The sequence below is a fragment of the Leptonychotes weddellii genome, chromosome 5 (genome assembly GCF_054177405.1).
Source record: "Leptonychotes weddellii isolate Sample4059 chromosome 5, ASM5417740v2, whole genome shotgun sequence".
NCBI classification, from domain to species: Eukaryota; Metazoa; Chordata; class Mammalia; order Carnivora; family Phocidae; genus Leptonychotes; species Leptonychotes weddellii.
Window position 1 is genome coordinate 136,013,014 of NC_138373.1, and position 23,028 is coordinate 136,036,041.

Below are 23,028 nucleotides of genomic sequence, written 5' to 3' on the forward strand. Positions count from 1 at the left end.
CACATGCTCGGGCTGTGTCCATGTGGAACGTTATCATTACAACAACAGCTAACATCTACTGAGTATCTAGCCTGGGCCAGGCGGGTGGGAGTGGGGGGGTACTTTATATACATTATCCCAACTGACCCACTCTGTTGTAGGTATTATTATAAATATATTTAAAAAAAAAGATTTTATTGATTCATTTGACAGAGAGAGGCACAGCAAGAGAGGAACACAAGCAGGGGGCATGGGGGAGGGAGAAGCAGACCTCCTGCTGAGCAGGAAGCCTGACGTGAGGCTCGATCCCAGGACCCCGGGATCATGACCTGAGCTGAAGGCAGGCGCTTAAGGACTGAGCCACCTAGGCACCCCAAATATATATATATATATATATATATATATATATATATATATATATATATTTTTTTTTTTTTTTTTTTACTATTTTCCTAATTTAGGAGAGATCATGAGTGCAAAAAGTGAAGTTGTTGTCTCAAAGTCAATTGGTTAGTGAGTGTTGGGGCTGAGATTTGCCTCAAGTCTGCCTGACTCCCAGCTCATGGTTCATCCCTGCCCCTACAGTCAGGCTGAGAATTCAAATCCCAGCTCCATTACTCACTTGCTGTGTGGCCTTGGGCAAGTTACTTAATCTCTCTGTGCATCTGTTTCATTGTCTATAAAATGGGGATAAAATAGTACCTATCTCAGTGAGCTGCTGTGAAGATTTAGAGTTGGTACATGTCAGGCACTTAGAACCCAGTCCTTGACTCCCCTGACTGCATCCAATCCTTCAACAATTCTACGAAGTAGCTTATGCTATTATCCTTATTTACCTATGAGGAAGCTGAGACCCAGAGGGGCTAATTAACCTGTTCAAGGTAAGTGGGAAAGCTGAGATTCAAACCCAGACAGACTAATTCATAGCCCATACTTGTAGATTCTGCCTCCTATCTGTATACTTTTATGTATTCGTTTTGCAGTTTCTGTGTTTTACCATTGGGACATTATGCCGGCCGCATTTTCGCATACTTAGACTTGTGAACAAGGTACGGGATCCCCTTATAACTTACAGTTACTCAGAAGACTCATTTTTTTCTGAGTTTGCTCTCAATCACTGCTTGTTGGTAAGGACTCTAATAGTAAGGCTAGGCAGGCTAGGCGAGGCTAAGGTGCAATAACAAATAAGCCCCGAAATCTCAATGATTTATCCCAACAAGGTTTATTTCTCCCTTACAGAGAGCCTAAGGATACTTTCCTCCACGCATTGACTTTGTGGTGCCACACGAGGCTTCCATGGTCACATGGATTTTTCCCCTCCCAGAGCCCTAGTGGGTCTCTACCTCAATGACCAAACCCAGTTCGTAGCCCCAAGTTAAGAACCGCTAGCAACTTTATTAACCAGGTCATGGGAACCCTTTCCTTATTCATTATTGTTGTGTGTTTGAATTGAAATCTCTTTATTTGTTCATTCAATATTTATTGAGTGTTCCCTTTCTTATTTTTTCTGCTGTTCCTGAAAACCAGGCACTTTTAGGCTCTGGGAATATGTCAGTAAATGAAACAGAACAAAACCACTACCTTCGCAGAACCACCTTTCCAGAAGGAAGTGGGGGAAGATAGATAATTAACCCGAAAAATAAGAAAGCAATGTAACAGGCATTGGTATGTGCAATGGAGAAAGATAAAACAAGGAAAAGGTATCAGGGTGGGAGTGTGTGTGTGTGTATTGAGGGGGCACTTTTAAATAGGGTGGCTGGGGAGGGCCTTCCTGAGAAGGTGACATTTGAACAGACACCCAAAGAACGCAAGAGAGTTCTGGGGTAAAAGCATTCTGGGAAGAGGAAGTAACTGGTGCTAAGGCCCTGAGGCAGGAGAGTACCCGGCACCTCAGAGGATGTCAGTGTGGCTGAGGTAGAGAGTGGTAGAAGACAAGATCTGGAAGGCGACACCAGTGGGACCTACAGAGCCTTGAGGGCCTTGTGACCTGTGTAAGGGCTTTGCTTTTCCTCCTGCTTTCAAAACTCCATTGCCTCCTTACTGCCTTCAGGACTCAGTCCTGCCTCCTCGCACACTCCTAGCATACACACTGTACTCCTCTCAGTCCCTGACAGCAGTGATTCTCAAACCTGGGGGGCATCAGGATCCCCTGGGGGCTTAAAATCAGATTGCTGTGGTCCACCCTCAGAGGCTCTGTGCCAGAGCTTGAGAGCCTGCAAGTCTAACAGGATCCCAGGTGCTGGTACTGGGGTCACACTCTGGTCTGGTGTAACAAGCTCCCTCTCACTTTTGGGCCTTTCTGCTTCCCCAGGAAAGCATGCCTGAATGCCTGCACAGCGCTGACCACATCGTTTGTGAGGCCCAGTGCAGAATGAAAATACAGGCCCCTTGTTTGAAAAGTAGGAAAGAAAGGACAGTTAAAGGTAAAATATAAAGCTTTTCCTTTAAAAATATTTTATTATGTATAAAATGTAGTAAGAACAGTAGTGATATATGAGTAACAATATACATTTTTTTAATGGCCAAAACATACTTTGATGTCAGTTTTTTATAATGCTAATAAATAATATGGATTAATATGATACAAGGATTTTTCTGGTTTGCTTTCCTACATGTTCATTCATTAGGTTGTAAACATTTTTACGTTCAGCAACTTCATTTTCAATTCACATCACGGAAAGTAATGTTAGTGGCCACTGGTAAATGCAAGGTCACAAAAACGTTTTGATAAATTTAATTTCAACAGTTGAAATCAAATCTACGGATGCAACTGTGACTGGGGCAGCATATTTTATAGGCCGTGACAACACTAGGATACATTTTCCATAAATTATTTTGAAATACGAGTTTTAGTACATCTGGAGGTGATGATGCCTGTGGAACTGTTTTTCTAAGAAGAGTTAACTCTTCATGCAAATCACTTTTATGTTCTGCATTTAATATGTGAATTTATGTTATTGCTAAATAATAAATAAATACTATTTGCATAGTATTTATATTATTGAACTCATGTTAATTATATGATTTTTGCATACGAATTTATATTTTAATATTGCTGTTTCCTCTGATGACTTCTGCAGCTTGTGGAGGTCATACAAGAAACCAAAAGCAGCTTCATGATTTTTATATAATTCAAAATGCCCCCTTAGGCAGTCTATCACTGGATCTTCAAACACAAGGAAAATTAATTTTAAGATCGTCTTCCTTGTTATTGTTGGTTTATCTGAAACTTTGTATGAAGTCCTACTATTCTGTTGGCTTGGACCATCTTTAAAATTAATTTCCATATCTAGGCCCATGGGTATTTGGTTTGCACTGTCGCAACAGTTTTCAAAACTGGAAATTCTAGATTCTTTGAGCAATTTTAATAACTCCTTAATATCCTTTCTTGCAATGTCAGTGCAAACACTTATTCTGTAATGCTTTGCTGACAGACTTAACTACCTGAGTGCCAGAAGTGCCTTCATGTTTGCAGGTGCTCCAGGGACCGGCTCTGGGGACAGACAGGCAAGCTGGTCTTCCAGGGTGCATCCCAGGGCGGCGCCTCCGGGGGGGCCCCTCCCCTCCCCCACGGCTGCCGCCCCCCGCGGCCTCGGCTACTGCTGCTGGGGCCGGCAGCCCCGCGGGGCTCGGACCGGCCGCAAGGGTGCCCACGCTCACCACGGGCGCGTGTGCAGCCTCGAGTCCGCCCACGCGTACGCTAACGCCGGGCACAGCGCCTCTTCGGACGCGCTTGCTCGCCAGTGTCCCTTCTGACTTCACGAGGTCAAATACAGAATGATCAAGAATTTCCCCAGACTGTGACAACAGAGCATGAAGCCCAGCCCCGTGTCCCTCCTGAGCGGGCCCCGTGTGACCGTACAGGGTGCACGGCGCTGAAGCCCGCCCCGCTCCGGGACCAAGTGACTGCCGCCGGCTTTGCCCACGGAGCATGTTGTACTATATTATTCTCTGACAGTGTGGCTTCCTACGTTATTTAGTGTCCGTTTTCCCCACTGGACAGGGGTCAGCAAACCAAATCCAGCCTGCTGCCCGTTCTTGTGCTCTAGGTTTACCGCGACCCAGGGCACTCGCTGGTTTCCCTCCTGCCTTTGGCTGCTTTTCTTTTTTCTTTTTCTTTCTTTTTTTTTTTAGTCAGGTTTTTCTTTTTTTTTTGCCATTATGTTCAGGTAGCCAACATATAATACATTATAAGTTTTTGTTGTAGTGTTCAAAGACTCGTTAGTTGCGCATAACACCCAGTGCTCATCACCATGTAAGCCCTCCTTAATACCCGTCACCCGCCTCCCCCATCCTGCGACCCCCCCCTCCCTCTCTGCTGTAAGCCTCAGTTGAGTTTCCGGAGTCCAGAGTCTCTCATGGTTCATCTCCCTCTCTGATTTCTTCCCATTTAGTTTTCCCTCCCTTGCCCTGTTTTTCTATTACAATGCCTGAGTTGAGTAATGCCACAAGGAACACTGGCCCACAAAGCCCGAAACATTTGCTGGCCGGTCCTCTAGAGGATGTTGTTGATGCCCACACTGTACTGTAAATTTCCTGAAGGCAGGCATCATGTCTGTCCAGAACAGTGCCTGGCATATAGAAGAAGCTTAGTCAACATTTGTTGAAGAAAAAACAAACAAACAAACAAACAAAATGAATACATGAAGAGCACGGTATTTTTAAATGAATTTAGTTTATCTTTAAAAAAATCATGTAAATTTCGTTTGACTTCGTTTTTTGGTTGTTTTTATATAAAAATTATGTTTAAAATTAACTACCATACTGTGAAATGGACTCTCCAGGGAAATGTAAGGTGTTTGTCTTGTGGCTTGCGTACACCTTGACGCCCTGCTACACACCTCGGTGATCATTCATCATTTAATAAATATTTATCGAGCAAAGCACAGGGCTAGGCAGTATTACAAGAGTGACGCTAATTCACACTTGTGTCTTCCCAGAAGACCTATAGAGCCTACGGACCAAAGGAGAAAAGACCGGCAAAACTGTTCTGCACAAATGCAAATATGCAACTATTGGATAAAAGATGTTAAGTACAGAAGGAAATTTCTGGATCAAATGCTTTGGGTTTTCAGAGTCAGGACACATTCCTTTTTGCTGTGAAATCAGGAGAGGCTTCTCGCCAGTCATTCTGTTTGGTCTCAGATCCAATTCCTGTCTTGCACTTTGTTCTGCACTGCAAGGAGCTGACTCCTGCAAACTACATTTCTCTGGCCGCTCTGCCAACTGGCTGCAGCTAGAGTTAGTAAGTGGGAAGCCATAGAGAAAGACAGGAGAGCTGGAGGAAAGGAGAAGCCAGGCTATTTCTCTCCTCTCTCTGAGCCTCTTTTCTACCTGTACGATGGAAAAAAACCAATAGTATGTTTTCACAGGTTTTTTTTTTTTTTTTAAATAAGAATTAAGTGAGCTAAGGCATGCAAAATGTTTAGCCCAGTAGCTGGTATGTATAACAAGCCTTCAAAGAATAGAGCTACTATTGCTTTTAGCCTTGGTTAGTTAAGTGGGAAAGAGTGCGGTGATCAATTAGTAATGTCTGCTAAGAGTGATGAGGGGAAGGTAGTGCTGTGTGAGAGGATTATTTACCAACCCTGAGATCTGGGAGCTGTATTGTAGAGATAGATTTGTTAGGCTCTGGCAAATGCACTGACAGACTTTTGTAAGGTATTGGGAGAAACCTAAGAATTGGGATAGTGATATCAAAAGTAGGCATAGACAATACATGAGAAAGAACAGGTCTGGGAGACAAGATTATGGATTCATTTTTAGACAAGAATGTTGGGCTCTTTCCACTTGCAAAGAAAAAAAACAAAACAAAAGAACCACAAACGGATGATACGCTTGAGGACACCTCAGGAGATGTGGCTTTTTGTGGCTTTTTGACACTTATGTGCAGTGAGTTAGCAAAGAAGACCATCTCCGCAGCAACACCACCAGGCCTTAGGAAGAATTGGAAAACCATTCAGGAAACCATAGCAACTCCAGTTACTGGAGTGTGGTCTCCTCCAAAGAGGAGAAACCATTGTTCTGTACTCAGCAATTCTTCCCTGCTCAAGACACCCTCTGTTTCTGCTTCCCTCTCTTTCCCATTTTCTTCTTCCTGCCTGTCTCTGTGCTTATGTTCTCTGGGTGTTGCATTCAAGCTTTCCAGTGGGGCCACGTGCTCAGCCCAGGCCCCCTCACAGTCTCCTCTTTAGGTCCGGCCCGTATCGGAGGTCTTTGGCCAAGCAGCTGTGGCTGGCATGGTGGTCACCCAATGCAAGGTGCGAAGACCCACCTTACTCAGAAGGAGCTGTGTAACCGATTTCATGGCCAGTCGGGTGTTGACATGGTGAGTGAGTTGGAGACGTCACTGAGATCTGGGGAAGCTGAAAAGTAAGATTGGGTCATGGTGGGGAGCATCGAGGATACGTAATTACTCCTGATATTCTACATCTCATATGAATTTGATCATTCCAGATCAAAATCTGTCCAAGGTTGGGGGCAAAGACATCAGAAATTATTTATGAAAAAGACAGTTGTTTTAATGGAACCCAGGAAGTTAGACGGTGTGTGGCAGGAGGGATTTTCTTGCCGTCCTTTATAGGGACTTGACTGATTTCTTAGAGGAAAAACTTAAAAATTGGTTTGGAAGGGTGAGTGTGGTGAGGTTAGGGTTTTCTTACTGCCTTGAGAGCTTGGGAAAACAAACGAAACAACCCAACCCTCTGTGGTTCTCCCCAGAACTCTTCAAATCCAAGATATCCATCTTCATGTTGGAACATGAGGGACCCAGAGCTTGCAACACACATATTGCAAGGATAAGCTGATACAAACTCATTTATACAAGTTGCTTTAAAAACAAAGAGAATAAGAAAAAAAGAGGAGAAAGAGAAAGAGGAGACAAAAAAAGTTAAAAGAAAAAAACTTAATGTTTCGAAAATCTATGTTTGATGGAGACCAAAGGAGTTCTGAGGGGCCAGGTGGCTGCTTGCTCTTAAAATCCCGGGTGAGGACAAACAGGACAACTCTTTATGCAGCAACACTGAAGAGGAAGTATATGTGATTTTCTTTTAATTCTCAAGGGAGGAGCACCCCAACATGCAACGTCTTTTCTTAAAACAAAGAGAAAATAATAAATGTCACAGACACAATTGAAGAACTGGAAGATTTTAATGAAAGAAAAATAGCCAGTAGCCTATCCTCTCACCATACCCCCCTTATTATATAAGTGTTTTTTATTATCCTTATTCACAGGCATAGGTAATTTTTATGTCATTTTCAGCAGAAGTTCTTGGGCTCACCTCGCAGAACTTCTGGGCCTGAATGCTGTCTCTAGCACTTGCAATCTATGTGACTCGGCAAACTACTTAAACTCTGTGGGCCTCGGTTGTCATCTGAGCAGTAGGGATGAGAAGAGTAGCTACTTGAGGATTAAATGAGACACCTGCAGAGCGGCGGGTTCAATGCCTGGCACACAGTCAGTTGTAACTGTTAAGACTATTCATCATGAACATAAGGCAGCTTGGTAATCCCAGGTTAGCTGGGGCAGGGTCGTTTAGCAGGTGACGTCTGTGTTTGCCTCCCCATTCTTTCTCTTTCCCACAGCAGTATGACCCTGAGTGTTTTTCCTCTAGCTGCCCCAGCCCCGACCCAATCCAAGATGGAAGGAGTCACACATGTTGTTAAGTGAGCACCCAATATATGCTGGAAGGACCCATACTAAGACTTGGGAAAACACAGCAATGATGCTAGCTGGTCCCACACAGAAGTTGCTGTACCCTAGCGCTATGCCAAGTGCTTCATGGGCATAAGCCGAACCAGCACCCAGAAGGGGACCATGATGATTTTCATTCAGTTGAGGAATGTGTTTCTCAGGAAGGTTATGGGCTGAAGTGTGTTCCCAGAATTCATATGTTGAAGCCCTAACCCCCAGTCCCTTGGAATGTGACTGTATTTATAGATAGGGCCTTCAGAGAGGTGATTAAGTTAAGATTAGGGTGGGCTCTAATCCAATCTGAGGGGTGAACTGATAAGAGGAAATTTGGATCAGGGATGGATGCATGCACACAAGGAAAGGCTGTGTGAGGACACAGCCAGAAGGTGGCTGCCTCCAAGCGAAGGAGAGAGGCCTCAGAGGAAACCAGCTGATACCTTGATCTTGGACTTCCAGCTTCCAGAACTGTGAGAAAATCAGGATCTGTTGTTTCAGCCACCCAGCCTGTGGTATTTTGCTGTGGCAGCCCTAGCAGACAAATATAGTTATGTAACTTTTAAGAGCTTCAGGGGTACTCAGACTTAAAAAGGAAGGAAATTCTGACCCATGCTACAACACAGAGGAACCTTGAGGGCATGATGCTAAGTGAAATAAGCCAGTCATAAAAGGACAAATACTCTATGATTCCACTCAGATGTGGTATCTGGAGTAATCAAATTCACAGACATGGAAGAAAAATGGTAGCCGCCAGGGGCCAGGGCAGGGAAGAATGGGGAGTTACTGTTTAATGGGTACGGAGTTTCAGTTTCACACGATGAGAAGAGTTGTGGAGATTGAGAGTGATGATGTTGCCAACAATGTCAATGTACTTAATGCCAATTGAAAAATGGCTAAAATGGTAAATTTTATGACATGTATGTTTTACACAATAAAAACTTAATTTAAAAAAAGCTTGGGGGGGGGCTCCCACTCTTCCTAAAGTTTAGTCTCACTGAAATCTTGGCTAATTGCTGTTGGAGAGTTGAAGGAAGGGAGTTGGAGGAGGAGGAGGGAGTGGGGCAGGGCAGACAGGACTCAGGGCTAGCGATGCCAGCTTACTTTTGCTGCCCTGTCAGAAATGTGCCTGCAGACCCAGATGAAAGCTGTCCCGGCTGAACCTGCTTTTGAAAGCCAGAATCATAACGCATGCCCAGGATCCTTGCCTTTGTCAATAATGATGATGGAGGAGAACATGATTTCCAAATGTGAGGCTGAAGTCCCTGAGGTTTGGTTTTTGTTTTTTTTTTCTTTTAACGCCTTTTTCCTCTTCTGGTTTCCCAGCGTCTCCTGGGCCTGCTCACACACAGAAAGAAAACACATCCTCAGCAGTGGTTAAAGTGCTTTTCCCATTCTCCCACAGCAACAACACATCTGAACAGCCCTTCCTTATGGCATGGGGTCCCATGCCAAACCCAAGACCTAAGGAGTTTGGGCCTTGGTATCTGCCCACTGGTTTGGTTTGGATTGAGCAATACGGCCCTCGCTGGGGAACCCTAAAGCACTGCACCCATGGAGTCTGAGAAAGGCATGTGATCCAGGTTCTATCTCTCTCTGTCTGCAGTCTGCCTCGACCTCCCAGTGTGGACCCTCAAGGTGTGCTGTGTACTTTCTCCAGGACCTGTGAGTAATAAACTTCTATTTCAATTTCTCTTGCGGCTTACCCTCTGCCACCTTGTGCTCCACTCAACAAATGTTAGTTTAACAAAGTCATAGCTTGCAGACAGCCCCAAACTGAGGGACATCCTCCAACATAACTGGCCTTGAAATCTTCAAAAGATGTCAGGGGTCATGAAAGACCAAGGAAGGATTAAGAAGCTATTCCAGACCGAAGGGGACCAGATAAAACCCACTGTCACTTGGTTCTGGACTGGATTGTTTTGCCATAAAGGACACAATTGAGACAATCAGCATGACTTGAATGGGGCTGAGGATTAGACTGTGGTGGTCCAGCAGTGTTTATTTCCTGACTTTGATGGAAACCGAGCCATGGTTACATGGGACAATATTCTTGATTGAAGGAATCACATACTGAAGTATTCAGGGTTGATGTGCCATGTGTTATTTCCTGCTTTCCCACAAATAGAATTGGGCTGTGAGGAGGAAGTTTCCACGAGTGTTTAAGATCACACTTCTAAACAGATGAGCTGGGCTCAAATGCTGACTCTCCTCTTACCATCTGTGTGAGGTTAGGCACATTAACCTACGTCTCTGTGCCTCAGTTTCCTCATCTGTAAGATGGGGGAGAAATGAATAGTATCCATCTCACAGGGTTATTGAAGGCTTAATAAGCTGTAAGTAGCTGGTATATGATAAGTGCCCGTTGGTGTTGGCCATTGTTAATACTATGAATAAACGTAAGTGGCAACTTTTGAGGTCTGCAGAAAGCTAGAAAGACATCAATCAAGTTGGGCAATCTCCTCCCTAGGAAGGGAAATAGTCCTGTGTTGGTGGCAAGAAGTAATTATGATGGAAAAAACATTTTCCAAGGTCTAGAGCTGACGTGTACTCCTTGTGACATTTTAATCTCTGAGTAATAGATTCCATTGCCTACAGAGCTGTGATTTTCAGTTTATTGCTTTTTCCTCTTCTCTCCTCAAACCTGGATTCCTCCTCCTCTCGCCTCCAGCCTATCTCCAGCAACCATGAACTGTTTCTGGACAGTCCCCGTTCGGGAGCCAGGTTCTTTACTCAACTCAGGCAAGGGCGCCTGAAGCCCCAGCGCGGCACACTGCCCTCCTTGAGGAAAGAGGAGGGGACCAACCATGTCCTCCATCCGTCGCATCACCCTTCACGCTGATGACAAGGGTGCGGGGCAGATACGGCACTGAGACAACCTCCTCTCCCGGGTTGCGCAGGGGGGTCCATGCGTGGGCTGTGGAGTCCGCAAGCCCAGCTCGGGCTGCGTCACTCACACACTCACTGTGTGACATCTTGAGCAAGTTATGTAACTTCTCTGAGGCTTAGTTTCCTTCTCTCTAAAAGGAAAGGGGTGGTAAGAATGCTGGCCTGAAGGGTTGTTGGGAAGATTGGATTAAATCACATATATAAAGATTTATTTATTTTTGTGAGGGAGAGAGAGAGAGAGAGAGCGCACACATGAGCAGGGGGGAGGGGCAGAGGGAGAGGGAGAAGCAGACTCCTTGCTGAGCAGGGAGCCCGATTCGGGGCTCCACCCGGGACTCCCGGATCATGACCTGAGCTGAAGGCAGACGCTTAACCGACTGAGCCACCCAGGCGCCTTAAAACACATATATAAAGTAAGTATATGGTATAGCATCCAGAGCACCGAACATGCTCACTAAATTAATTAGCATTGTTGTTTTATTTAGAGTTGAAAAACCTGAGCCTCAGGGTAGTTATAATTATTATTGGATTTTGCAGGTGGGGAAACCTCCCCCTCCCCCCGCCCCCGCTTCCACCTGTTAATGCTTTGCCCACTGTGCAAAGTGGCTTGTCCCTCTGGCGAGCCCTACCCTTCCCCTGCCTTTGATAGTAATAGAAATTTTAGATGGGCATAAGGACTCCATTTCCCAACATCCCATGTGGCTAGATGTGGCCACGTGACTAGTTTGGCACGTTTGGCACGTAAAATGTGCCTGGAAGTGATATGAAGCTTCCTGGTTAGGTGAGTACAAGGAGGGGGCTGGCTTTTCTTCACCTCTTTCTCTCTTGAAATGACTACATGGACTTTTGCATAAGAAGGTTATAAACTTCTATGTTGTTTAAGCCATTGTATTTGGGGTCTCTTTTACAGCAAGTTTACCAAACCTCCGTAGAGAGGGGACAGCCGTGTTAATAGTGATAGGACTCTGGCTAGGAGTCCAGAGACCTAGATTTCTTGGCCCTGCCCCTCATTTGCCACACGACCAAAATATTCATTCACTTCTTCATCTCACAACATTTAGGCAGCAACTGTACTAGACATTAGCAATACAGAGATAAATAGGACATAGCCCAGAAATGATTGAATCTACCTGCAGTCTTGGTGCTGTTATGCATGTTAATCCTTGAGGAGAATGTATTCTCTTATAGAGGATGCAGATTCAGTTCCATATGTAGCCCAGGGCCCTTAGGTAATTTCTCCACGGGTTCCAAACCTTCTATGAGTTCCAAAATGGATTCCAAATCTGTTAACATACTTATAAAAATGCTCAAAACTATCATAACTTAATATATTGTTACACGTCCTTGGCAAGATATTGAACCTCAGCTCTGATGGTTCAATGTCAAATGAACATAATAGTACACAGAGGATTACATGAGAAAACACATGTGAAGTACTTAGCACAATATCTGACACTTGGGAGACACTCAGTGAGTGATGATGACGGAGTAGGATTGACTCCCGGCTGCTCTGTAAAGTGGGCTTGCCAAAAAAGGCCCTCTGAAGGGTGCTCATCACCGTTACTCTGCTCTCCAGAGCTGCCATGAGGCTTAAATGAGGTTGTGTTATTTTGTTTTGTTTTTTAAGATTTTATTTATTTATTTGACAGAGAGAGAGAGCACGAGAGAGTACAAGCAGGGGAAGCAGGCTTCCCGCCAAGCAGGGAGCCCGATGTGGGGCTTGATCCCAGGACCTTGGGATCATGACCTGAGCCAAAAGCAGATGCTTAACTGACTGAACCACCCAGGCACCCCAAGGTTGTGTTTGTTAAAATACCTTCCCAAAAGGGTTATGTGGTCAGTGGGGTGAAGTCTTTGTCAACATTCAAACCTGCAGCATTTCACACTACCTGCCTCAGTCTCTCAAACTGTTTTCCTTGTCCTTGCCAAGATCCCATCTGACGACTGCTGCCACATTGCAATACTTTGGTGTTATTTCTGAGAGTTTATGTTATTGACTGACGATCACGTAGTCCTGTGTCCATTGGGATTGGTCTACATACATACATAATTAATCAGAATTCAGGAAAAGAAAAATTTCAATCTAATCATTACAGTATATGGCCTCTCTACACTTGAATATTCATAACGAGACCAATTTTTGAGTTCTAGAATGCTGACTCTCAATACAAGGTACCTTGGACCATACATACATACATATATATATGGATTCTACAAAGTGACAGTCATTATCCTGACTTTATAGGTGATGATACTGTGATATAGAATGATCGTGTAACTTTTCCCAGAGGCGAGATGTACCTAGAGGCAGGTCTACCATGAAGCTAATAAAGTTTAAGCCCCGGCCTCTCAGTTATATGAGCCTCTTTACAAGACCTGGCATTGATTTTGAATTCATGCATTTGTATTCTTTTCTTCAAGAGCTCCCCAGATTATATAAGCTTTAGGTCCTAAAAAATCTAGACCTGTCCCTATAGGGTCACACAGATGCTAAATACTGGAGCCAGAATTTGAACAGAAATCATTTGGAATTTCAGCTGAGTTTAAATTCACCATAACAGTACATTGTAATTTATCAAAATAGTGCTATTGACATGTAAGTTTGTGCCAATAGACCAATACTGGTCTATAAGATTGGGATTGGAATCTCCCAGTGATATGCCCACATGATAGGCTGGATACATTTTATAAGGGCAATTCATTGATAGCAGCACTTCCTAGTACTGTCCGAGGCCCTACGCTGTGATAATGACCATAACATGCAGCGATCGCATCCGTTTTCTTATGGGACAGAATCATCCCTACCATTTTACAATTGCTAATTGAGCCAAGGAAGCAAACGTCTTAACAAGAGAACCAAAGTAGAGGATGAGAGAACTGGTCATGAGCACTTATGAGACACCTCGGGGAATTCCCAGACATGACTCGGTGACGTGCTGAAGGTACAGAGCAGCTTGCCTTTAAAATGTGAGTAATTCTTCACCTGACCCCACTCTGTCTGCGGCCTGAAAACTTCTAACTGATCTCATTCCTTCCCTCAGATCTTCCAGCCTCAGTTTCCTTCGTTCCTCTCCTCTGACACTCACCATCTTTCAGACCGAGGATCAGGCATGCAGAGGGATGTGGCAAGGGGGAGATGGTCACTCTCATCCAAAGGTACAGGAACGTGAAGATGGGAAAGGGTGCATGTGGCCGCTTTTTGCCTCCTGTGATGACTCAGGTCGTTTTTGACAATCGAGCTGAATGCTAATGTTGAAACACTAATCACCTCTTTGGGATGGTTAGCCTGGGAACTCTGGGATTCTCCCTCTCTCTCATCTACTTCCACAGAGTCTGTCCTGCCTAACAGTCTCCATGCATGGCTTAAATCATCTCCAGAGTTTCACTCACTAAAGAAAAACAAACACAACTTGAAGTTTCTGATTTCCCCTAATTCAACGCTGGGAAAAGTGCCATCTCCTCACCTTCCGTATCAGGGTCTGTCCTTGCATTATCAGTAAAATGGCGTACAAGCACAGTGAAAACTATGCCTCTCATTCAAAACAAAGCGTGTGGTCTTAAAGACGTGGAGATGTTGTTTTCCTTATCCCTTAAGAGTAGAGATAAGACTAGTTCTGATTTTCCACAAAAGCGGGGTGAAGTTGGGTAAGGAGATGGGCAGAGAGCAAGTCAAAGTATCCAAGTCCTGTGCCAATCACCTAAGCCTGGCAAGGGCATGTCAAGAAAAGGCAGACATGCTTGAGGTGGCCAACAGGTGGGGCTCCAGGGAGGGCATTAGAGGAGGCAACAGCCCCTCCCTGCCCAGGCTGACTATTCTATTTTGAGAAGAAGCTTTGAAATTCTGAACCATCTTCATTATAGATAGACCAACAATCTTCATTCCCCACCTCTTTAACATTAAAAATTTTATCAATTAATGTATACACACAGGGAAAAATTAAGATGAGTTTATAAGAAGAAGAAATAGTCGCTTGTCCGACATCTCCCTACCTGGTCCCTTTTGTCCAGAGACCATGACTGTTTTTAAATTTTAAAGTTTTACTTATTTATTTAGTTAGCTTTATTATGGTGGTTACTGCTAATGTGCTATGTTGTCCTTTCATGTTTTATCAGCTTTACACTTTTTACATTGACTTCTTGTTAAGAGGTGAGAGTTTTGCTCACTGGATTCCCTCCTCTAATCCCCTGGCCCTTAACACACCCATATCACTATTCTCGGTTCCAGCTTTTGTAATTTAAAATGCTGTAATTGCATTTCTATTTATCTTATTATATCTTACCAGTTGAATCCAATTCTTGCTAAGTTATGCAAAAATTGGATTGGGGGTTAGTGAGGAGGACAGATATCCCCAGAATCAAAGAAGCTGAAGAGTCAGCCTTCAGAAAAGCCATGAATAGGGGGTGTTCTGGGAATCTAAGGTTGTTCTGAGAATTAATGCAGTGTCTTTTTATGGCACTGCCCAATGCGAATTAATGGAGATTCTTAATTTACCAGGAAGAGAAAGTCTGAATGGTTTATAATGGACCACATGCTCACCCATTGGCTACAGAGTGTAGGACATGTGGATTGACATTCTCACTAAGACTGCATGTGGTGGGGAGGAGAAATGACCCCAAGGAAAATTGAGGTGCTATTACGAGAAGATGGGGGTAAGAATGCTGGGTGCTATACTCCTTGCTTTGTAAGATACTATTTAGTACATAGTCGTCCTTTCCTTCCCATAATCTCCCCTCCCTGCCTAACATCTCTCATCTGAATTTGTAGCTTTACACTAACCAGAGTCATAATATTTATAGTCTTTGCTGTGCAGGCTTTGTCTTTTGCTGGTTTTAAAAATTGAAAATCATTAAACAGTCTTCATTATTTTTCTGGAGGAAGAGTAATACGCTATGATAACATTCATCTTGGTTTTTTAATTTTTCCTGGAATTTCTAATTGCCTTAATTTTTATATTTTCTGCCTTTATCATCTGCTTATGTTCCTAAAATGTCTCCAGCATAGTGTCTAGTTTATAGACATTGTATTCCCCCCAGAGACCTCCTCTTGGCACTCTCCATTTGTCTCCTCTAATTTAGACTGATTGCCTTCTGGGACTCATAATTAGCTGGTGTTTTCCTTCTCTTCCATTCTCCTCTAAATTGGACACACCATTCCCTGGATCTTATGACTTCCTCTTTCTTGACTTACTTCCTCATTTTACTGGAGCACATCTCCTCTAGTAACTCCCATGTGAACAATGGATAGGAGGTAAACTTCCTGAGTCTTGCATGTAACAAAATCTATCTTGCCATTATTATTTAATGACATCTTATCTGGGATAGAATTCAAGTCGAAGACCATATTGTCTTCAATTTAAAGGTGTTGTTCCATTTTCTTTCAGCACCTGGCATTGTTGTGCCAGTCTGTTTTTTTTCGGTCCTTTGTAGATGACTTTTTTCTCTCTCTGAAGTTTTTAGGGTCTTTTCTTTATCTTTGGTGCTCTGAAATTTGTTGGAGATGTGTCTAAGAGAGGACCTTTAAAATTCACACCTTTCAGTGTAGAAATTCTTAACCTTCATCTTGGGAAATACATTGGTGTTATTTCTTTCTCTCCTTTTTCTCTGTTTTCTTTTTTTGGAACTCCAGCTGGTCAGATATTGGATTTTCTGTACTGATCCTTCATGGTGCTTCTTTTTTTTTCTCTCTCAGATTGTAAGGAACTCATACCAAGTGAAGGAGACAGTGGTGCTACGAAGCAGAGTGCACATGGTTAGATGGCTCACTCAACACCTTCTGGCTTGCCTTCCTCTGCTACACAGACTGGAAAGTAAAACTTCCATTTCGCGGACCACTTGCAGCTGAAGCTCAGGCACGTGGCCTGCGTTCTTCCAATCACATGTACTAGCACAAGTGGAGACAGAAATGGTCAACATGAGGTAGCAGCCATACACTACAAGGTGGAATCTTCTGACGGGACGAGTGGTAGAGGTGTCTAGTTCAGAGGTGGCTGGAGCCCCCATGCCTGTCTCCTCAGGTCTGCTTTGGGTGATCAGTGCTAGGGGTCAGCGGCAGGAGCTGCCATGTCTTCCTCAAGCAGCTAGTGTGATCGGGCTCTTCCCTTGCTCGTACTTCTAGCTAGGGAGCTCTGAGACCTGGTTCTCGATCCCTCTTCAAAATTTTGTGAGCCCCCCCAGTATCCTTTAACACATCTCTTCCTGCTTGAACCAGCCAGAGTGGGTTTTGTTGTTTGCATCTAGAAATCTTGACATGGAGGTATGTGCTGGATACTGTGGCAGAAGAGACAAAGAGGACTTCCCCTACCTGAAATGAAAGCAATCATTTTATAGGATGAATGGCAACTGAGGAGAAGCTTTTAGGATGAGTAGAAGTTTACTGAATGGTCAAAGGTAGAAAGAGATTTCAGACTGAGGCACAAAAGTGAGAGAGCTCATATATATTCATTTACCCACTTATTCACTCATTAAATATTCATGAATACACACTGTGTTCTAGGGACTGGGCTAGATTCTAGGCATCCCATGGTGAGTAAGAAGATCACCATGATTCCTGCCCACAGCATGTTTATATATTTTCGAATTGTTCATATAGATAATGTTAACCTGCAACAGTTTAGTTATGAAGGTAACAATAAGCAAATTGTGTGTCCCCCTTCACATTGAGTACTTGCCTCTTGGGAGGTGACAGAGAATATGCTTTCTTACCTGCCTTCCTACAAGTAAGTCATGGTGAAATAATCCTCAGAATGCTGGGCACAGTTGGCTCTATCCAGAGGAAAATGATTATCCTTTTCTGAGTAAGTTGGATAGTCTTGTCTATCTTACTTGACCAATGTCCTAAGTGATGTGTGTTGGTGCTGCAGAAAATCAGAGCTAGAGGACAGGCATTGAAGACAGGGACACAACATGCCAGTGCCAAGACCCACTTTTCCATGTCAAGTCTCATGGGGACAACAGTCCAATTGTGGAAACTTGAAACTACTCGAGATGCCCATTAGCAGTGCAGGCCTTGTGTCTCAGACTCCAAATGGCCAAGCCCAGTCATGGCATAACAGCCCCCCAAGGACATCACTTGATAATGGGGGCTGATGCTCCCAGATCCAAGGAAATCTGAGGCCAGCCACTTTCTGTGTGATAATGATTCCTTTTTTTCTTCTTTTAAAGATTTTATTTATTTATTTGAAAGAGAGAGACACAGCAAGAGAAGGAACACAAGCACGGGGAGTGGGACAGGGAGAAGCAGGCTTCTGGTGGAATAGGGAGCCCGACGTGGGGCTCGATCCCAGGACCTGAGCTGAAGGCGGACGCTTAACGACTGAACCACCCAGGTGCCCCTGACTCCTTACCCAGAAGGCCTGATACCTTGGCTGGGTTTTTGATTCATTACCGACTTGAATGATAATGTCCCTTCCTGATTTTATATTATTGTATATAATACCAAATTCCATCCCTACTTTTCCTTGGCTTTTTCCCTTCTGGGAAGTGGCACAGTCACATGTTTGTTAATTAAATTATGGAAACTGGTGGGGAGCCAATGGCCATGGCAATCCAAGAGGCAAATTCTGGATTCCAACAGCCAGTTGCAGAATCAAATTTTCAAAGATTTCATTGCTGGGATATTTTGTGAAACCGATCTCAAATAATAATAGTAATAATAGTGGACATTTAAAGAGTGCTTTTTATGTGCCAGTAGATATGATAAACATTTATATGCATTTTCACCTATAATCCTCACAACATCACCATGACATAAGTATTCCTATTGTTGCCGTTTTAAGATGATGAGGTTGGGGGTGGTTAAGTAATCTGCTCAAACCAAGGTAGCTAATAAGTGGCAGAGCCAGGATTAGAACCCAGGGCAGTGAAATCTAAGGCCTGAGCTCAGAACCACTTCACTCCATTGTCTCCCTTAGAAAGCAGGGTTTTTGGTTCTAATAATTTGTCTCTATTTGACATCTTTCCTCACCCCTGGGATAGAGTTTGAACAAAACTAAGATTTTCTTAAGCCAAAGGTTTGATCAAATTATGAATTGAACTTAGTCCAGTTAGTTTCATGTGTGGGCATAACCTAAAATGAAGCATTTCCAGCCCCTTCTCTGATTGGTCTGACCAGCATAAATTCTGCATAAGCTGCAAAATTTATAACTCTAAAATATGTAAAATTTATGCCTCTAAAACAGTTTGGATTTTAACTCAATAAATGAAAGAAAAAGCTGTGGAGCATTCTTAAAATTTAAATTGCGAATATATATCCTCTCTGAAGTCCCATAATGTTACACGATGATGCTTTACAATGCTCCATGATAACCCATTGGTGTTGCTACTATTTTAATACATACATTTATTTCCAAGATGTTTAAATGGCATATTACAGAAACTCAGCTGGATTGTGATCTTTAAAAATCTGGACGGAAATGGTTTTCTGGATTTAAGTGAGAACATCCTTGCTGCTAAAACAGCCCCTTGATTAGATTCATTTCTAGAACTGCATTACTAACACATGGAAATGGCATAAATTTGTTGCTAAACCATCTGCAGATGGTAGGGCTTTTTTTTTTTTCCTACCCCAGGGAGCACCCGGGGGCTGTGATAGTGCTCTTTGGAACAAATGGCATTCAGTTCTGCACCTTCTTCATATCTTACATAGCTCTGTCCTGCTCCTTGCACTGGGCTCCTAGTTCTGGAAACCGAAGGCTGTTTGACATTAGTGAGTGCATCTTGAAAGCTGAGAGTTCTGCTTCCTGGTGAAAAATGGCTGGTTTTCTACCCTGTCTTATTTGGCAAAACAAGCAACTGCATGAATCTGAAATGAAGTGACAGACTGCTGGCATCACGGACTCTTAAGAATTGAGAAGTGCAGTGTCATCCAGGGCAGACGTCCTCTGCAGTCCCAGAAAGATGCTCATCTTCTGCACTCTGGCTGAACTTCCCACCCATGAGACGTCCACCACCGCGCTGAGACAGTTCCAGCAAGAGTTTACCAAGTGCCTGCTGTGTGCCAAGCTCTGTGCTACGTACTGGGGATTTGGAGGCACACAGTATGCCCATCCTCATTCTCCTGCCCCTGGCCTCGTGGAGTGGATGGTCTGGGGTCAGGGTGGGGGTGGGGGAAGGCAAGTGAGCAAGGAGTGATGGTACATGTGGGGTGTTTTAGTTACCCCCTATTGTTGAAGGAGGGATTCCCAACCTAGGGCTGTAGGGATGGCTGAATACATACCCTTGACACTGGACAGGGGAGGCTCAAGCAGTTTGTTGGTCACGTATATACTCACAGTCTGGGGAAGGAGGACACCACAGGCCATATGAGGCCACAAAAGGGTTGCACTCAGAGACAGAGTGAATCATCAGGGCTGTGAGAGGCAAGCTTTGCAGTATCAAGAAGGTGGGATGTGGGGCGCCTGGCTGGCTCAGTCAGTTAAGCATCGGCCCTCTGCTCGGGGGTCCTGGGATCAAGCCCCACATCGGGCTCCCTGCTCAGGGGGGAGCCTGCTTCTCCCTCTCCCTCTGCTGCTCCCCCTGCTTGTGCTCTCTATCTCTCTGACAAATAAATAAATAAAGTCTTTAAAAAAAAAAAGAAGGTGGGGTGCCCTTGGTTCCTGCAAAAAGATGCAACTGGCTTGTTTGAATACTTCCAGGAGGCAGCAGGGAACTGAAACCCGCTAGTCAGAGAGGAGCAGGAACTGCCCCCGGGGCCGTGGGATAAGGAGGCTTGTTTGGCTGGGGCAGCAGAGGGGGGCTGGGAGCTTGCAGTGGGGCCATTTGAGGGCCTCCCAATTTCACCAGATGCCCACAGGCAGCACATACTGCGGAGCACCAAATTCAGGCCCTACACGATAGGGCACTCTTAGGAGGAACAATTAGAACATGACCTGGGCTGGGGGTCTGGGTAGGTGAGGTCAGGGCAGACTATTCCTAAGAAAGGAACACTTATGTTAGGCCTCGAAGAATGAGTTGGAATTAGACATCCTCAAGGGGGAGGGGGGGCAGAGAGCCCGGATTGTGCATATGGGAGGGTGGGCTGGGCAGGGGAGACTGAGAGAAGTTAGCCCACCTGGACCAGGCATGCATGAAGAAAGAGCAGTGCGAGATGAAATGGCACAGTGTCCAGGGGTCAGTCACATACAGCCTACCCATCCACAGTGTCAGACAGGTAACCTCAAAGAACCGTAGGAAGGACTTATAACAGGGTGGTGCCGCCTGAGAGCTAAAGAACAGAGCCTCCATCCACATGGGAAACCCCGACTCTGCTCTAGACAGTTCTTTCCATGTGAGAGCCTGTGCCCAGTGTTAGCAGATACCCTGATTTTCCAAAGGAAGCCTTACATTTTGGTTTGTACACAAAATTTTCAAAATTATAAACATTGGCTTTACTTGAAATTTATAAAAGCACTGTGTGAGCCAAGCAAAACCTATCATCCCACAGGCTTCTGGTTAACAACCTCTAATGAAAAGCCTTGAAAGCTAGGAGGAAGAGTTTCAGTTTTACCCCAAGAGCAGTGGGGATCTATTGCAGAGCTTTGGAAGAGATAAGGGCAGGATTGCACTTGTGTTTTAGAAGGATGGTACTTCCTGAAGACCAGGTGGGAAGCTAAGATGGCAGGTATCCATGGCTGGCCCGGGGAAGTGTCTGTGAAGATGGAGAAAAGCTGTTTTCATTCAAGAAATATGCACAAGGTAGAAGCAAGAGGGCATGGATGTTGGGGGGAAGGAATCAGGTCTCTGACTTATCACATTATTGGGTAGTTATTAGAAATCACCTTCTTGCAACTTCTAGATATGGAAGGCCATCAAAGACTCACCCTGAATCTTCTTCTAATTATCTCGTATGTAGGGGCTGAGGTGGGTAGTAGTTAATGGCATGGAAAAGGCAAAACGCTTTCAGTCTAGAACTTTAAAACCAGAACAGATAGGATTTGGGGGGCGGGGGGCAATAAATTTACTTGCCCAGCCATAGGCCAGGATTTAAATTAATTTTCATTTTCTGAGTTCTCACAAAGTGATTCAGGGACTAGGTTATCCCAGAGGCCTGCTGGGTGCCATGGGGATTCCAGACCATAATTAGAAATATACACGGTATATAGTTCACCTAGTTTGGTTAATTTAATTTCTTATCAGATGTCCATATGAAACTGAGTGAGGGTGGTAGGTTCTGATCGAAACTAAACGCGACTAGTTTAGCCATTTCTCTACACTACAAGGAATTGGGAATTTAATGCAATTGCCTCCTCTTAATAAATGCCCTTAATGTTATTTAGATTTTGCCCTCAGCATCAAATGCTATCAGTTATTTCAGCCTCTCAAGCACAGGTAAATAAGACAGCCAGTGTCCTGCTTGGATGAAGGAGGGAAAGCGCCTTAAATGTAATCTCTCTCAACTGCAAACTCCCAAACTGTGAAGGACAAAAGCCAATTTAGCAGATACAAATGGCAGGTCCTCTGCAAAGAAGGTTCTTGGAAGTTTTCTAGAAAGACCAGAATCCCAGCTATTTATAGAAGAGGAGGAAGGATGAAAGACAGTCCAGAGTACACTGGAGATCTTTGGCTTGTCCCAGGCCCAGCATGAAAACCAAACACACATCAGTGGACTCTCTTTCATCCTCAGAATAAAATGGAATAAACCCTGCACGCTGATTATTTTTTCATTTTTCTTATTTTATTGTGTTGTTTTTTCCTAACAAGTTCATTGTAGAAAATTAGAAAATAGTTCATTATGGAAAACTAGAAATGAAGATACATTTAAAGAGAGAGAGGAAAGAAGGAAAAAGAAGGAAGGAAGGAAGAGAAGGAAGGGAGGGAGGGAGGGAGAAAGAGAAAGATCCAGTAGTTTCACCACCCAGAGTTAACCACTATGAATGTTGGGTATGTATCTTTTCAGTGGTTTTTAGTGGATCCATGTATCCTTAATTTTTCCCCAGAGTGGAATTCTACTCAATAGGATCTAAGAATATTGGTCAACCCCCATAGCTAACTTAATTTGTATCCTAAGCCTCCATTTTCTTGGGGGATGGGGGTGGGGATGGAAACGTGGTCTCAGCCCAGTCTCCTCTCCGTTTCACTCCCAGAGCCAGACACAGTGCCAAGGCAGCGGGCATCCGTCGGCCGGGATCTCGTTGACCATGAGGCCATCTCCTTGTGCTGCTGTCCATCCAGGAGCGCTCAGCGGTCGGTACACAGAGTGTGCTGCTGAGCCCTGTCTTGTTCTAACTCCCGCTCGTCCAGGGCCCCCTGCATTTCAGCTCGTCCAGGGCCCCCTGCATTTCAGTCTGGGTCCTGCTCAGGCGCCAGAAACTCAGGGAGCCTGTCCGAAGGGGCCAAGTTGACTGCATACCACTCTCGGACACATAGGTCAGTTCACCAGGGCCCAGGGCACACTCCCCGGTTACGGGGAGCTCTTCCCGCATGCACACACCCTGGGCCACTTCTACTTCCTGCTGTACCACCTCCCCTGCCTGTGCCCAGGAGGAAAATGCAGGCTC

At 44.4% G+C, this 23,028-nt stretch overlaps 1 long non-coding RNA gene across 5 annotated transcripts; it reads left to right on the forward strand.

Moving 5' to 3' along the window:
• The first annotated feature begins 480 nt into the window (after positions 1 to 480).
• LOC145721870 (uncharacterized) lies at positions 481 to 22,175 on the forward strand. 5 transcript variants are annotated; one of them, XR_014145854.1, is made up of 6 exons: positions 481 to 2,402; positions 6,174 to 6,307; positions 8,788 to 8,936; positions 9,273 to 9,331; positions 10,338 to 13,711; positions 16,245 to 22,175. It is a non-coding gene; the product is annotated as an uncharacterized LOC145721870 (long non-coding RNA). The 5 variants fall into 5 exon arrangements; XR_014145851.1 differs by lacking the exon at positions 481 to 2,402 and adding an exon at positions 15,051 to 15,205 and having other exon boundaries at positions 4,669 to 6,307; XR_014145852.1 differs by lacking the exon at positions 481 to 2,402 and having other exon boundaries at positions 4,669 to 6,307; positions 10,338 to 13,497; positions 13,597 to 13,711.
• The last annotated feature ends 853 nt before the right edge of the window (positions 22,176 to 23,028 follow it).